Source organism: Ostrea edulis, chromosome 10 (genome assembly GCF_947568905.1).
Source record: "Ostrea edulis chromosome 10, xbOstEdul1.1, whole genome shotgun sequence".
Lineage (NCBI taxonomy): Eukaryota > Metazoa > Mollusca > Bivalvia > Ostreida > Ostreidae > Ostrea > Ostrea edulis.
This window is the reverse complement of record NC_079173.1, coordinates 35,254,903-35,271,038: the sequence shown is the minus strand read 5'-3', so window position 1 is coordinate 35,271,038 and position 16,136 is coordinate 35,254,903.

The window sequence follows — 16,136 nt, the reverse complement described above, 5'->3', positions numbered from 1 at the left end:
CATTTGATCCCCCAAAATGTACCCTACCCCCTTCACCCTGAAAACAAAAACATTTCTGCAAAACTACATACACTGGCCTACCATGTTTTTGAGTATCTAATGCTTTTATTAACGGGTTACGGAGAACGGCTGCATGCAGAGATTTTTAAGCACAAGAAAAAACGAGAAGTGGAAGAAAGTAAGAACTACATGTATGTTTAGGAGACTTAAATATTTTTCCTATATATGTAAATTTCTGCATGTGTTCATGTAAATTTAAACTTTTCTGACCGAGTGGTTCTTAAAAAGAACATTTTTAAAGGTTTCACATATAGTTGTATATCTGCATGCAAAACTTTGATCTCCTATTGTGGCCCCATTATACCCCCTGGGACCATGATTTGAACAAACTTGAACTTACTTTATGTCAGGAAGCTTTCATATAAATATCAGCTTCTCTAGCCCAGTGGTTCTTGAAAATATTTTAAAAGATGTTTCCCACACATTCGCATGTAAAACTTCCAGATTCCAGATCATCCCCTGGGACCATGATTCGAACAGACTTGAATATAATCTATGAAAAGATGAACATTGAATATTAAGTTATCAATCTCATAACTCTTACAAAGATTAAAAATTATGATTAGGGCAAACACGGATGCCTGAGAATACCATAGGTGGAATCAGGTGTATGGGAGGAATGAGCACCCCTGGTCGACCGGTCACACCCGCCATGAGCCCTTGATCTTAATCAGTCCTAGAGGTTATAAAACTCTTTTGAGCACATTTTCATACTCAAGCTTAAACTCTGTGCTCTAAAATGTACTCATACTCGAAAGTGAAGGTTATAAAACTTTTATAAAATCATTCACATTGAAATAGAGTACATGCTCAAGATTTTTCGAGCATGTTTTGAAGCTTGCTCAGAGTTGTACTCAAAACGAACATGGCCGAGTTTGAGTATGATCACAGTGAAAGTTTTATAACCTTCATGCAAGCCTGGTAAACGGAGTAATCCGTAGTCAAAATAAGTGTGCAAAGAACAGCCCAATATGTCAAGAAATGTTCATGTAAATTTAAACTTTTCTGACCCATTTATTCTTGAGAAGAGTTTTTCTACATGTACATATACCTGAATAAAATAATACTTTACATCTAGGAGGGCCATGATATGAACAAACTTGAATCTACACTGTCAGGAAACTTTCATGCAAATTTCAACCTTTCTGGCTAAGCGGTTCTTGAGTAGATTTTATTAACTCCACCCAACTTTTGCTTTCCTTGATTACTTCCCCTTTGAAGGGGACAGGGCCCTTCATTTAAACAACTTGAAATCTCTTTACCCAAAGATGATTTTTGCCAAGTTTGATTGAAATGTCCAGTGATTCTGGAGGAAATGAAAATGTGAAAAGTTGACAGACAGATCAAACAAAAGTTCATAAAATCTCACTTGAGCTTTCCGTTCAAGTCAAAAGAACTTCGCTGCTTCAGGGAAAAAACTTTTTTGTCTCAGGGGATGTGCATGTTTCAATTTAGGTAACCCATGTATAAGGGGAAAAAAGGAAACAGAAAACCTTTTTTGACAAGAAATGCAAAGGTATTTTCTGTACATAGGTACATGTAATAAACCCCGCCCTGGAGTCTGAACTCTTGACGTTAATTATGAACCCCAGATCTGGAGTCTGAACCCCTGAGCATGCAGTCATAAGATTACCTAGTTTAGTAAAGGTTACTATGGTACTTATTACAAAACCGCCCCAGTAGTCTACAGGTAAAGCACACAGTCGGTCAGGGTTCGAATTACAGCTGCAACAGAACTCAGTCGTTAAAACAGGCAGTGACAGTTCCATCACTAAACACACTGCATCAGGTGTGAATGACATGGGTCCTCGGAGATGACCTTAAAAACGGATGTCCCATAGGTGTGGCACACTAGAAAAGCGCCAAGCATAAGTCTAAATTTGAGGGCCTTCACCGGTATTGGTGATGTCTCCATATGAGTGAAAAATTCTTGAGAGGGACGTTAAAATAGATACAATCAATCATTACTTAATATCACTGCACTCAGTTTGTCTGCTACTGTACATCATTATGAGTCTGGGGTAAAGTCAATTTTTAAACATAAAATATATTATGACATTTTTAGCAATGACTGTCCTAGTGTAGCGTAATAGTTTGATACCGCGAAATATTGAACCCGGGTTCAATATATCGCATATATTTTGAACCCAGGTTTACTTTTTCGCTGCGATATAATGAACCCCTTATAAAATATTGAACCCGGGGTTCATAATATTATGGATATAATATACTGACTCCGTTCAATTTTTCACAGCAAAATATTGACTCCCCTAAATGTTTTCAGATTTGGTAAGTGTATAGTTTGGGGAGGGGCTGATGTGAGGCGTTTCATTGGGGGAAGAGTTTAAGACATACGTTTTTCGTTCAAGAACAGGGGGTTCGTTTTCTACAGGTAAGAGAGGGGGTTAAAGATTTTATGGTCATAAAATTTTGACCTCCCCCCCCCCTACTTTTTCATTTTAGATTGGGGAGGGGGGTCAAGATATTATGGTTGTAAAATATAGACAATCCCCTTCATTTTGATTCTATTTGAGTTGGTGTGGCTGTTTGACCATAAGGTTAATGACCTTCCCATTACACTTCAGCTGTCAAGAACAAGGGGGTTCAAAATATTATGGCTGTGAAAAACGGAACCCCGTTAGTCTACAGGTAAGAGAGGGGTTCAAGATATTATGGCCATAAAATATTGATCCCCCTACTTTTTATTAATGGGGGGGGGGGGGGGGGTCAAGATGTAATGGTTGTGAAATATTGGTTAATGATTCCAATTGCCTTAATGTTTAATTTGATTTTAAGGCCAGAGAGATGATTCACACCCCTCAACATGGGCTACCCAATGTGTGCACTCTATAATGAAACCATCAAGGAGAAAACAATAGACAGTGGGTATATAGTTGACCCAAAAGTTATTAGCAAGGTTAAAGTTTTCAAAAAGTAGGTCAAACTCCAAGGTCAAGGTCACAGGGTCATAAAAGTTGAAACCCACGGAAAGGTTTTGTCATAAGAAAAGATTTTAAGGTAGATCGATCCTCGTGTGATGTCATAGGTTTTGCACATGATGGAAGTATTTTTTCAGAGCAATTTTATTCACTGTATAAAATAAACAAGATGTGTTTGTGAAAGTTGAAACCCACGGAAAGGTCTTGTCATAAGGAATACTCAAGTGAAATATCAAAGCTCTACAACTTACTGTTCAAAAGTTATTAGTAAGGTTAAACTTTCTAAAAAGTAGGTCAAACTCCAAGGTCGAGGTCCCAGGGTCATAAATGTTGGTACCCACGGAAAGGTCTTATCACAAGGAATACTCATGTGAAATATCAAAGCTCTATCACTTACTGTTGAAAAGTTATTAGCAAGGTAAAAGTTTCAGACAGAATGACAGACCCCCCCCCCCCCCCCCCCCCCCCCCCAATCTTCGATCTCCGGGGCATAAAAATTTGGTAAAGTTAAAATTAACTTAAGATTAAAAGAATATTGTCTAGGGTAATAACTCCTATGCTGGTATTTCCTCTACTGTATGTCCACCATGCATACAATGTTTTCCCTAATATTCACAATAAATGTATCCATATATATAGATAAGCAGTTTTCACCATGCATACAATGTTTTCCCTAATATTCACAATAAATGTATCCATATATATAGATAAGCAGTTTTCATCATAAATAAGCAGTTTTCATTAACAGCTGACATCAAAATTTATCATTTTAACAAGTTTTTATCTATTTTTATTATTCTGTTTCACTAAAATGTGTGATTTTCTGATCTTGACCCAAACTTCCGTTTTTGTGTGACTGACATCTTGAACATTGTGGCAACATACACATTTTCTTTGGTTATCAATTAAATTATACTATATTGAGTAGAAATTAATAGATTTTACTGTTTCAACCACTAATATTGACAAGTCATATGATGGTGGAACACCTTAAAACATAAAGTAAGTTTTTTCTGCATGTGTATGTTTTATGTGCATGTGCCATTTTATTTTGAAATATTCTGCCAAATGTCAGATGTACAAATATTATTTATAATTGTATAAACACAAATGAGGTAACCCCTACTTCAATACCAAAGTGGAATGTAGAGTTATCTTCCCATGGTGTCAATGATATATCCATGTTTCAAAACTATATCAGATTCCTCTGTAGTGGCTACAGTATCCAATTCTTCACAGAATTCTTCCTGTTGGCTACTATTCCAAAAAAATTCAAATCAAAACACCAGATGTTTGTAACTTGTGTAAAAAAAACAACAACCCAGAAACTATTCAACATATGTTTAATAGTTGTAATGAGGAATTGGCTCTTTTGAGAGCTTTAAGTTACAGGACTACTTCAAAAAGGATTGGTTTTAATTTTAAGAATATCATTTTGGGAGAATTACCACTTACCAAAGACAACATAAAAATTAACTTTATTATTTTGTATACTAAACAGTATATTTTCAATTATAAGCTCTACAAGGTAAAACACTAAATATTTTAGGTCTTCTGAACCAATTAAAAACAAAATACAGTATTGAAAGGTGTATATCTATTTACAATTCCAATCAATTATTTTTTTAAAAACAATGGAATTTGTGGAACAATATATTTGAACCCACTGAATAATATATTTTTTAACTGCATGTTTTGTATAAATTTATATTTTTTTTTATACTATAGCAACCTCAATAATTATTATTTTGTTGTAATTTCAGCTATTTTTGAAATGTATGAGTGGAGTATGAATGGTTGGTACGAGTGATTATATATCCATTGTACATCTTACCTTTAAAAGTATATATTATGATGTACTTAATTTCTATTTGTACAATGGACAATGCTAATAAAAAGAAAATAAAAAAAGAAGTTTTTTCTGCATTACCTTGGGACCTGAACCCCTTAACAGTCTCATGAATTTCATAATATTGGCAGACGCTTCTGTGCTAATGATAAACTAGTATACAAACAGTTTATCCACTACAGTTTAAGAGCATGGAAGGTTTTTAAATATTGGGTCTTTATCTAATGTTTTGGTCCTTCTCCTAGGGCCTCAAGGAGACTAACCACAAAAATTCATGGATGTTACATGTATGCAACAATTTTAGTCAAAAATTGTGTATTAATTTCTGAAAATGTTCAAAGGTCACCCAAGCAACAGACAATTGCCTGTGTAGTATTTAATAATCAAAGTCCCATAACTCCAGAATGGCAATAGAAAAAACAAGAGGCCCACAGGCCTTTTCAGTCACCTGAGTACTAGTGAAAAAGTACCATTACTCCCAAGGGCTATGAAATCTAGAAAAAATTTCCTGAATATCTAAGCTAAATTCTAATGTTCAGCAACAGTATATAACAAGATGTGTTCTTATAACTTCAATGCCCTCAAAAGTGCATACACTGATGAAAGGCTTTACATAATATAATACATGTGTATTAACATTAAAAAGATATGACTAATCTGGACCCTGGGTTGTGAAATTCATCATTTTTTGTACATCCTTTTCTGCTTTTCCCAAGTATGCATTTAGATTTTATACAGTATCAGCAAAATTAAATAAGTCCTTCAAATCATTAATCTAATTTTGATACCACCCTGAAAACAAACCCTTATCCCTAGGATCATTTATAATTTTGGTAAAGGACTACCTGCTCCTTCTAAATATCCATTTAGTTTCAATTCAGTATCAATAGCACTAAAGATGTTGATTAAATGTTTACACATAAACACTGTATACTAAGTTTGGACCCGCCCTGGGGTCAAAACCCCTAACCCGAGAAACATGAAATTTATAATTTCGGTAGAGGCCTTCCTGCTCTACAACACTATACATTTAGTTTTTCTTGAACATGTGCAGTTCTAGAAAAGAAGATTTTTGAAAATTGGTCAATTTTGGGCAGTTTTTGCCTCACCCCTAAGGCCCCGAGTGTAGGAATCCTGAAATTTACAATTTATGTTCCCCTTGTTCCAAAGATGCTTCGTACCAAATTTGAAAAGCTTTGGAGCGGTAGTTATCAAGAAGCAGTTCAAATTTCTATTGTTCACACATTTAAAATACCAAAGCCCCTACCCTTGGGATCATAAAATTTACAATTTTGGTGAAGGGATACCTGCGCTTTCTAAATATCCATTTAGTTACAATTTAGTATCAATAGCACAAAAGAAGATGTTATGCAAGTGTTTTACACACTATATACTAAATTTGGCCCTGCCATGGGGTCAAAACCCCTACTCCGGGGATCATGAAATTTACAATTTTGATAGAGGCCTTCCTGCTCTACATCACTATGCATTTAGTTTTCTTACATATGTGTGGTTCTAGAGAAATTTTTGAAAATTGGTCAATTTTGGGCAGTTTTTGCCCCACCTCTTGGGCTACAGGAGTCCTGAAATTTACAATCCCTTGTCCCAAAGATGCTTCATACCAAATTTGAATAGAATTGGAATAGTAGTTATCAAGAAGTTAAAAACGTTCAATTGTTAACGACGGACAACAACCAATTGCAATAAAAGGATACATGCATAGCAACAAGAACTACTATAGGTTGTTTCTCTTTATTCAGCTTTCAATCTTTTCAGGATAATACCTAATGATTAAAATACCTACTTACATGAAGTGAATTATGAACATGATAAAAATAAGTACCTTCAGAGTCTTCATATCCCTACTAAATCCCTCGTTGTATGCATACTTCCACCAAGTCTCTCATTGTAAGCAATGATCAGCCTGCATACCTCCACCAAATCATCCTGTGTAGATCCGGGTTAGAATAGGTTCTCAGTACCCCCTTGCTTGTCGTAAGAGGCGACTAAATGTGGTGGTCCTTCGGATGAGACTGCAAAACCCGAGGTCCCCTGTCAACACAGGTGTGGCACGATAAAGATCCCTCCCTGCTCAAAGGCCATAAGCACTGGGCATAGGCCTAAATTTTGCAGCCCTTCACCGGCAATGGTGAAGTCTCCATATGAGTGAAATATTCTTGACAATATTCAATCAATCAACCTCCACCAAATCTCTGAAATCCCTCTTTGTAAGCAATGTTCCCATCTATATATCACTCCCCAAATTTTATCAGCCCCAATCAGATATCAAACATGGATCTTTTGTGCAAACTTAAATGAATTCCAAGCTATAGTCTGTACGTAATTATTGTCGACAGATAAAAACTCCATGCTATAGTTTCTGAACATTATCCACAGATAAACACACACTGTCCATGAACTGAAAACATATCCTTCTTGGAAAATTTAATTACATTATCTATTTCTCTGCACACAGAGCCAACTAGCATCTGAAATCAGACAAATTTTGCACCAGGTGGAATCGAACCACCACCAGTCAGAGTCTGGACACCAGTGTGGAGCAGTTATATAGTCTGCTAACAGATTGTCTCTAGCTCCTAAATGTGTGGAACAGTTATATAGTCTGCTAACAGATTGTCTCTAGCTCCTAAATGTGTGGAACAGTTATATAGTCTGCTAACAGATTGCCTCTAGCTCCTAAATGCATCTTGTGATGATAAAATCAAAATTCAATTTCAGTTTCATTCCATAACATCTTGATCAAAGTGCATAGAAAGCTTCATATTTGTGACAAAGCAAGTACGATGCTCAGACACTTCATATCATGAATATCAACATCCTTGTAGTGCACAACCAAACCCCTAAAATCAACAAATATAAATTGCAATAATTAGTAGCAAATGAGTTGCATTAACTACAACTAGTGATAGAACGATGATCCATTATAATAATTGATTGGTATACTCGTTACCCAAAATTTTGTAACTGAAAAGTTGCTGTAAAATCTGTTGATTGGTTTGCTGTTTTTCGCCACACTCAACAATTTTTCAGTTATCTGGTGGTGCCCAGTTTTTTTTATTGGAAGAGAAAACCCAGATACAATGTACCTGGGAAGAGACCACCAACCTTCCGAAAGTAAACTGGGAAACATTCTCACTTACCGATGCGAGTGGGATTCAAACCCGAGCCGACCAGAGGTGAGAGGCTGTGCGATTTTGAGTGCGATGCTCTAATTACTCAACCACGAAGGCCACTAAAAATAAAAGTAGAATTATATATCAAAGTCTGGGTTGTTTGTTATCTACAGGGTTTCAAAATGGTAACTTCCATCAAACAAGATCATACAGTTGTTGACACTCCATAGAATTATGGGGAGGGGGGGCAAGATAACAATTTCATTATAAACTACTCTACCTCTGAGCTGGTTTTCAGTTTTACTGGAAACTTGGTAAATGCAGAGATGTAAACTTATCGGCTGCCAAGGAAAAAATCAACACATTTGTTGTGTACTATTTGCTTATTGAACTTAATTGGCCAAGATTGTTCTAGAAAGTGATGTTTATTTCATTGACACCTGTGACCGAGATTGTTCTAGACTCTGTGTTATTTTCAATAGAAAGATTACGTAATGGTTGATGTGTCTTATAAACTAGACTATAACCATTTATACAAACCCTACCAAATCTCAATATAACATGTCAAAGAGATCATGTGCTCACTATATAACCATTTATACAAATACTACCAAATCTCAATAGAACATGGTTCCATGGGGATCCAGGTTAGAATAGGTACTCAGTACCTCCTTGCTTGTCGCAAGAGGCAACAAAATGGGATGATCTTTCGGATGAGACTGCAAAAACCAAAGCCCTGTGTAACAGCAGGTGTGGCACGATAAAGATCCCCTTAAGAGCGCACTGAGCACAGTCCTGGATTTTGCACCCCTTCACCAGCAATGGTGAGGTCTCCAAATGAGTGAAAAATTCTCAAGTGGGACGTTGAACAACATACAATCAATCAATACAATATGTCCAAGAGACCGTGTGCTCACTATAACCATTTCTACAAATCCTACCAAATCTCAATATAACATGTTGGAAGAGATCATGTGCTCACATGAATGTGCTACACATCAATTACAACTCCAAACAGGATGCAGAATCATCTCTGATTTCATTGTGCATTTCAAGGTAAATGGATGCCTCATTGAAGATTTTATTTCACTGAAAACAATTCAATAAAGAATACAATTTGGAATTTGACTTTGAGCGCATCAAGAGTACATGAACTGGAAATGCTTCATAACCTCGACTATTTTCACTGAACTCCTGTTTAGCCTAGAAAATCATCAGTACAGAGCAGCATTATAATCAGTATTCCAACTGGTCCCTGTAAATACACCGAAATTCAAAAGTCTACAATCCATACATTACAACTGGTCCCTGTAAATACACCAAAATTCAAAAGCTTACAATCCATACATTACAATTGATCCCTAGAGATACATCAAAATTCAAAAGTCTACAATCCCTACATTACAACTGGTCCCTATAAATACACCAAAATTCAATAGTCTACAATCCATTACAACTACTAGTGTATCACGAGACTCACAACTATAATTACAATAGACTTGCCTTTGATTTTATAGTTTGGAGATTTACTGGACTATGTTTATCGATAGATATCCCAGTTGGTAGAACACCACAAATGATGCTGGGGTCATGAGTTCAATTACCTGTGCACCGGCATATTTTTGAAATTCAAACACCCAGAATAAACCTGCAACATCCCTGTTAAATTCCTTAAGTGAGTTCACAAATCCGACTCCTTACTAGCTATTTCCCAGTATTCAAGTTGCTCCATTTAGAGGTCATACGCAACATTTTTCTAAAAGGAATAATTTTTCACGATACTTGTGGTGCAAATTTATTTGCATCCCATCTTGTTTATACAAGAAAAACCTGGGGTATATTAACAGGTGTTTCAGAGTTTGGCCCATTCTAATAGTTGTGTTATCCAGTGGGGACCCGCTTAGAATAGGTCCTTAGTACCCATTACTTGTTGTTTAATGGTTGTGGGAAGTAAAACTTTAAAGTCAACTCTTATGTAGTACAGAACATTGCATATGAGGACATTACAAGTTATCATGCTTTATTGTAGCAAAGGCAGGGGGAAAATCTTTGGATTAATTGGAAATCAGACCTGGGATCTCTATATTACTAGTTACCTGATCTAACCACCAAGTTAACCCAAAAAATCTAAACCTATTCCAAAAATCATACAAAAACTCCTCATATCTAGATGAAAAAATAAGTTTCAAAGTTTTAATAAAATGGCAGAAATGTTGCGTATTCCCAAGAAACTTTTTCAACAGATTTACTCCCAACTAAAGGCAGCAACCACAATTTTGGTTGGTCAAAACTTCATTATATGAAGAGTTTTTAATATAACTGAGACTTTCTTCTCCTTCAAGAGTTTGTCAGTATACAACAAACATATGGATGCTATCACTAATTTAAGATTTCTTTACATCTTCCAATACCAAAGTTAGAACAGCACCTGACACGGGGTTCAGGGGACCCGAGTTTGGACTGGTCCATTAAATTTCCTCCCAATACTAACATTTGGAGCTATAACCTACTGGTGGTAAAGCATAATAATTAAGGGGCCAGTGTTTGAATCCTGATTTAGTCTGCATAATTTTCTCCCTCACTAATTAGATACTATGAGAAGTGACATTCCGTTCAGCAGAGATGTGCATTACTCAATGTACCTTAACCCAATTCGATACAATTCGTACAGGATATTCATCGGAATCCCTTACCGCTCCTATACACCCAAGTTCATACAATCCATAGGAACATTTATCAGAATCCCTTACCGCTCCTATACACCCAAGAAACACAAGTCAATACAATTTGTACAGGATATTCATCGGAATTCCTTACCAATCCTATACACCCAAGTCAATACAATTCGTACAAGATATTTATCGGAATCCCTTACCGCTCTTATACACCCAAGAAACACAAGTCAATACAATTCGTACAGGATATTCATCGGAATCCCTTACCGCTCCTATACACCCAAGAAACACAAGTCGATACAATTTGTACAGGATATTCATCGGAATCCCTTACCAATCCTATACACACTTCCTAGGCATCTTTGTGACTATCGAACCTATAGCAAATCATTGCAGTGTACTAGAAAACCCCACTAGTGGCTGTTTATGGAGTTAACTCCCTTCACAGATCTCCTTTCAGTCCTTGTGTGCATCAGAATATTACTACCACATCTTAGTTTTAACCACCTTTCACTATTACAAAGACGAAGAATGCCACCTTATTCATTGAAGAAAAGACGACAGTCTAAACTAACCATCATCCTCTTTAGTCCCGTAAACTTTCATCAAACAGAACAAGAGCTGTGCATTAAGGCATGGCACCCCCTTGCAATGTGTGCATACCTACAAGCTTTGTATTTCCAGTCTTCAAGTCCTATAGTGCCCTTGACCTTTGGACCAAAAAATTGGTGGGTTTTTCATTGCTAAATATAGCTGTATGTAAAGTATCAAATTAATGTAACAAAAATGTAGCCGGTAGATTGTCTACAGGATTTTTCTAAGTTTCAAAGTTCCCCCACCGTGACCTTTACTTTTAACCCCAAATATGGCTTTTCCTCTCCTGATACCAAAGCTACATGCAAAGCATCAAAATCGATCCAACAAAACATGTGACAAGGCCTTGATTTCTAGAAAAATACCCGAGTTTGAAAATTTTTCCCCCACAACTTCAAGTCTGTAAAGTTCCTACAATTCAGTATTGCACATGAACAGTCCCATTACTTTATTTGCATGGGAAAATGAACCCTGCTGGGCACATTCAAACCGAGATTCATCTAACCATAAGAACTTTAAAAATTCTGCATTTATAAATTATTTTTTTGACGACATGAACTTAGGTTAGAATTAAGACACATTAAATGTCATCAGCATCTTTTAATGTGGTTCCATTATTGTGGCTCGAGAAACAAGGGTTCAAGAATGATCATCTTATACAGTAGTATAAATTCTCTTATTTCAGAGGATTTCTGTCTTAACTATGGAAACGAGTATCGTTTTGAATTTGTATCCTACTTGGGAGCAAAATTAAAAAAAAAAAATTACTCCTCGTAACCTTGTCCAAATTACCTTAGACTAGGATCTGCACCAACCCTCAAACAAATATCTTCTGAATCATAAAATGTTGTATGATAATATAAAAAGAAATCTTCAAAATAAACATTTAAGGTTTACAAAGGAAATAACTTGAAGGTAAACTATTCAATGACGACTTCTTCACAATTTACATCTGCTGACTTGAACTTCACAACCCTTTCCCTTCCTTCATTAAATAAAGCTTACCAAGAACTTCAGAGTTAAAAAGAAATGGTAGTCAATTACAAGAAACAATATTTCTACAGGATCACTATGAAAATATTTATATAGTGAAGTCTGGTACAGAACTAAAATATAGCGTAGTCAATCTAAAGCTTCAGCAGCTTTATTCAAAGTGTGGTGGTCAGACAAGCGAGAGGAATGGCAGTCAGATGGATTTGATTGGCCAGTTGGTATAGCACCGGACACAAACATCAAGATAAAATCCCAGTCTTGCCTACTGCATTTTTCTCTCTTCATTACAATTCAAATGGGTAAACAGTCTTGCTATCTGTTTAAGAATGTTAAACGCCCATATCATCAGTAAAATACATTACAACTGTTCCTTTACGAATCCAAGACATAAACCATCACACGTTCACGGTTATATGGCCCAAATTGTCTAGCATAGGCAAAATGGATGGAACCATACCTACACCAAGCGAAATCTCGAAACACAATCTTATTCTGAACGAGATGGAACACTGTACCAGAGAAGGGATTTTGTGTGTAAGGTATGGACATTTTGTGAACACCAAAACCGGATAGACTCCACCATGAACTGGTGACCAGAGGCAGCAAACCTGCCATTGGACAAGAAAAGTTCACTTCTTAAAACAAAATAATTTGAAAAAAAAAAAAAAAAAAAAAAAAATCCCTAGAATTTCAAGCAAGACTGTTGAACCCAATAACAATTACAGAAGAATGAAAAATGCAACACACCATAACAAAATATGACACCTAATCCTCACCTGGCACTTACTGACCCCATGTGACCACACAAACCATCAACCAATCCACCACAGAACTATCAACTGTCGTGTCAAGTTCCACTAGTCGCCCAAAACTTTGCATGCTGGACTTTAGATCATGCATAGATTCACTTCCAATTATTATAAAATTATTAATGCATGGATCAAAACATTTAATAATTGCAGGCAACTTAATTTTCAAAATCTCCGAGACTGCATCCCAAATCCACACATAATTCAGCAAAGTCAAGAGACATCCTCCATTCATTTGGAAAATTCTTGGCTACTGCACATCTCAATTGACTTGTGCATAAGCAATTTATTCTTTTATAACTCTACAGCGAAACAATAGAAATGCCCCCCCCCCCCCCCCTTTCCATTAAATTGATCATCAGAAGCAGCTCGTCGACAAGTCACACTTACATGCAATTTCTGATACCCCAACATGAAATAACCTTTCCAAGTGTCTGCCACATATACAATTCTTGTCATCCACATGAAATAACCTTCTCAAGTGTCTGTCACATACACAATTCTTGTCATCCACAACTAAAGTGCCTTCTCAAATCTGAATGGTACTTGGACCATCATATAATTTATAGATAGCATCATTTTTAAAGTCTGCATCTCAATGAATTGAACACCAACTCAAATCAGTCTCTGAACACATGGGACAAATACCTAGACACCTTCCCAAGAACATCTACAAACTACTGACTAAACACATTAAATCAATACAGTTTCAACCAACCAGATGTATAGAAAAAGGACTTATAAAACGTCCTCAATACTCACGTTTGGCTACCGCTCATGCTTCCTCCAATGCATCCACCTCAGTTTCCTTCCAAGTTCTCCTGCTAGCTTTCTTTTTAATCATAGTGATAGAAGCAGCTAATCCTCATTAAGGTATAATCTTATGATCAAATTCAATTCATTCCATAAATTAGTATTTACTGACTTCTTACTGAAGAAGACTACACATTATAGAGGATTAGCTGTCCATGTAAAAGAGCATGCCATATATAAGAGTTATGCCCCTTTGGGGAATGGCATGTTCTTCTCCAGGTCTTTCTAGTTTCTTCTACTTTTGTCATTTTGCTCTCTTCAATCTTTGTTTTCTTGTTCAATTCAAAACCTGTTTTAACATGTTTATGTCTTTGACATTGAATTTATCATTATTTACAAGCTAAGACCTCAATCTTAGCCATTTGATGTTTTGGATATTTTTCATTAAGCCACCATCAAAATATCTGTTTGTCCCTCATTCATTTGGGTAGTCAAAATCTATTTACCTCCCTATTACATTATAATTAAACCAAAATACACATAGTAAAATTAAAGATTAGATTTTTCTTCTCAAATACAATGAATTGATGATAGAATTATTTCACTAGTTAGGCAAGGGAAAGCAAACAAAATTTTCAATGGTAGCCTAACCTCCTAACTTTTATTTGTTCTTTTTTTTTTTCTTTAAAAAACTGATTAGGATTGTTTAAATTCTTTCTCCTTTTTTTCTCTGCTCTTCAAAGTACAATCGGTTTGTGTACTTGTCACTTCATATGGCAAGATTTTTCTTTTGCTTAAAATTTAAAACTGGTAAAAAAAAAATAAAACAGGAAAAGAGGGAGAAATTCCACACTATGAATATCTCCCCATGCATGAAACAATAAGCCCCTAACAGGCCAGTAGGCCTAAATTAGTGGCCAAAACCCACCTTTGTCTTCAATGCTGCCCTGTTACCCGAGCTTCGATACAATAGCAGTTCAACTGTGTTTGTCCATATATCATTAATCTGTCATTACTCAAAATTACAACTTCTTCTAATGTTCATTGGAGTTATCCAGAATGCACCATCACAACTGAATTCCACACAACACTGAATTCAACACAAATCAAAATCCAGGAAAAACTTTTCTTTCTTCTCCACCCTCAGATGCCATCGCTATATATATCTGTATCCCTATGTAGTTCCTTCATCAAGAGTTACATCCCCTTTCTTGCAGCCTGTGGACACCCTGGCCATCCTCATATTTGTTCACTTCTTCCAATGATGCCCAAATTTCTACACATTAAACAGCCATTGTGTTCATACTGATGAAGACATTACTTAAATTTTAATCATAATTGTGATAAAAATCATTAGCTTTCCAAATCATATGCAAAGATTCTAAATTTTTGTTCAAATATATATTCTAATTTTTCTTCAGTTTTTCATAAAAAGATTGTTCCCCCCCCCCCCCCCCCTCCCCATGCTTATGTTTAATCAGAAACTTACGACACAACAGCTTCACATACTTCGAGCTAATCTTGATTCAAGTTGCAGCAACATGGTAACTAAAAGTGCATCTACACAATACATTTATACACAATTTCCAACATTGTACATAAGCAACAATATCACATTTTAATCGAATATTTCTTAAAATATACACACACACAGTAAATAACTATCTTCTTGTGACAATCACATTCATTGTATACTTGGCTCACGAATATGGCAAGCTTTTCTAAAAAACCCTTGATGCAACCATTTGATGCAGCGTCTCAATTCCGTTATCATCATCAAAACTTCATTCTAAGTTGACAAAAAACAATTAATCCTATCAATTTCCCCTGGCAAAGACTAATATTAAAATAGTTCCATTCTCATGTGACATCACAAGCTTTCATCTAATTGAACTTTTCACATGACAAAATTAAAAAAAAATTGAATTTTATTCACTGGATAAAGCCAAAAAACTGGTAAGGCATTGATGCAGAAAAAGTTTACATTTTCCATAAATAATTCATTATTTATGATAAACAAAAAATTGTCAAGGGCAATAACTCCTATGCTGATATTTTCTCCACTGCACCTCCATCATATGATTTCCCTTACATCCACAATTAATTTATACATATTCACTACATATTAGCAGTTCTTTGAAACTGTTGACAATAAAAATTGGTCATGCTAACATTTTAAAAAGAAAATGTTTTAGTATTCCTTTTAATGAAATAAGTGTGATTTTCTGATGTTGATATTTACTGCTGTTTTCTTAAAAAGCTGGCAACATAATCAGTATTTAAGCAGATATTAAGTTTTATTTCATTTTGAACATTAATATTGAGAATTC